The 2619-nt window shown below is 35.2% G+C and overlaps 1 long non-coding RNA gene across 1 annotated transcript; it reads right to left on the reverse strand.

Annotated features, from left to right (window-relative positions):
• Positions 1-285: 285 nt before the first annotated feature.
• LOC141609232 (uncharacterized) lies at positions 286-2170 on the reverse strand. Its single transcript, XR_012527302.1, has 3 exons — positions 1919-2170; positions 879-1063; positions 286-728 (listed from the first exon to the last, which is right to left on the reverse strand). It is a non-coding gene; the product is annotated as an uncharacterized LOC141609232 (long non-coding RNA).
• Between the last annotated feature and the right edge of the window lie 449 nt (positions 2171-2619).

The raw sequence follows: 2619 nt of genomic DNA on the forward strand, positions 1-2619 counted from the left end.
CATTTGTTGGCTTGGTTAACAGGGTTAGACACTGAATTTTCATGATATTACACCAAGCTGCCATAAACACATTGAGTTGGAGTATCATTTTGCAAGTGAGAAACTTGGTTACTGCTGCCCTTATGCCTACGTCAGTATGTCTTACATTCCTACTCACGCACTCACATACAGTGCAGCACCTACACTTCCCCATTCTCATAATCGAATTATATTACGAGTCCAGCGCTTGTCTTCCCTATCCCTTAGTGTATAGTATAAGTAATGGGTTCTACATCTCTCTAATTATTCAATTCATTCAACAACAAATCACTATGCTTTCTCTGAATTTCTTACAAAATCTTTCTGTCTTTGTTTTCTTACATTCAAGCATTCAACTAACTTATTAATGAAAATATTCAAGACGAACTCATTTAACTAACAACCAAAACATAACAATCACCTCATTATACAAGAATTTGCTTAAAACTTAAAACGAAGAACAAACCTGGAAGAGCTGAACATGGCAAGAAATCTCCTCAGGTGTCAGTCCGGCAAAGGTTAAATTAGAATTAGAAGAACCGGAAGCACCATTTTTGTCGGGAATAGGCGGGCTGGGACGGAGGAGGCTGATGGAATATGAGCGAATTGGCGACGACAGCAGGTGAGTCATTGTTGTCGTTGGAGGTTGAAAGAATCAGAGGAACACACAACCTAATAGGATAGGACTTAAGGGGACGACATATACCTGCCTTTAAACAATAGAATTAAACTTTTCCATTGGTCCATTGATGCAAATATAAATACAAAGTAGTTTAAAACTGCAGAATGTGAATAGTGTCATCCTCAATCAAAGGCCACAATTTCAGAATATATCAAATTTCTTTACCCAAAACACATACCATAAAAGTCATTAGCTTTGCTTAAAAAATGTGTAGTAGCAGGCACTTCCATGCTATTACTGCCATCTCCACAGTTTGTGTTCCTACGAAAGTAAAATCCATCAAAAGCTTCTCATTTTGCAACCTTCCTCCCCTTCATTGCATGAAAAACTATTCAAGTCCATGTCTTATCCGTTAGACCTCGCCTGCAAGATAAGATTACCTCACCAATTGAGCTACTTGTATAATAATAAACAATCAAGCAATTGCTCGTATGTGACTTGTTTATAGTGTCTAAAGTAAAAATACCTATTGATGCTTTCCTTTAGCTTATGTGGCAAACGTAAATAAAGCAATTTTAAAAATATCAGTGAATACAAATAGGTAGATAGCTCTAGAACGACATTTGTTGTGGATTGAGGATGATGAAGAGAGAACCGGGCATTAGCAATAGAGGTTCATCATGAGGTTTGTAGGATGATATGTCCATCATTTTAGAGGTTTGTCTACAAACCTTCTATTGTTAGTGATGAGTGTTGAGGTTCATGGATGGAAGGGGTTACAAATTAGTATGATGGTTTGTGGAGAGAGAATGTGAGAGGAGAAAAAATTTAGTGGGCCATGTTATGAACCTTGAAGAGATTTATTTGTTGTTGGTAAGAGGTTTGTAGGTAAATGAGTTTGTATATTAGCTTATGTGGCATTAGAACAAACCTCTTAGAGGTTCATCTATTAATAATGCCCTAAATAAAGATGCTGACTATGAAATCCACTGACAAACAGGCATCAAAGGTTTCTAGTAGTACAAAATGTCAAAGACAATTCATTCCCTATTTTCCCTAGACAAGCTCTCAAAACACATTTCAAAGAGGAGATTAATGCCCACATTTCCTGCATTGCTTGTTTGATGCTCACTAAATATATCTATGCACTAAAAACGTTTCTTGTAATCACCAATAATCGAATACCGAGAAAAGAAGAGTCCAGAAATTAAGTAAATTTAATCGTTTAAAAACAGTAAATTACCGAAATTGGAAAATAAAACATAGAGGAATGTTTACCTATCCGGCTATCCTTCAATCTGAACAAGGAGACGAGGTAGAGGAGCATCCTTTGTCTTAATCGCCGGCAAAAGCAATCTCATTAGTGCTCCTCCTACTGTTTCGACACTCGTCACTTCACGAATGAACAAACAAAATTAGGATTATTTCTATTGAAGTAAACCTAATTAAGAGTAAAAGGGAAATACTTGCCTTCTCTGGACACCGTAAAAAACTTTGATCATCATAACATCAAACCCATTAAGAAATTAGTATTTTATATTGATAACAAAATTATATGTTCAAATATATTTTAGTGTATCGTTGTTTAAAATACATAACGATAATTTATAAATTTTAGTGAATTAAGCTGAAATAAATAGAGCTGAGCTATACTAAATTGAGATAAAGAAAAATATACTAAACTGAATTGAGCTATGTTAAGTTAAACTCAATTTTGGAGAGTGTTGAATTAAGTTGTTCTTAATTAACTAAATTTAATTGTATTAGACTAAATTGAGTTTAGTTAAATTGATGAGCTACATGCCTACACATAGACAAGGCAAACTAATAGGGCCGTGTCGAGTTCGTACTCGTATAACATGTAAATAGTAAAGGTGATCGAGTGCGTAGGCTAACGTTAAATTTATGGGTTACAGACAAGCGGTTTTGAGAGCTTAGGACAGGTTAGTGAACTGCGCCTTTTTAATTTTCTCAAAATT

This window comes from Silene latifolia, chromosome 10, assembly GCF_048544455.1.
Source record: "Silene latifolia isolate original U9 population chromosome 10, ASM4854445v1, whole genome shotgun sequence".
Classification (NCBI taxonomy): domain Eukaryota; kingdom Viridiplantae; phylum Streptophyta; class Magnoliopsida; order Caryophyllales; family Caryophyllaceae; genus Silene; species Silene latifolia.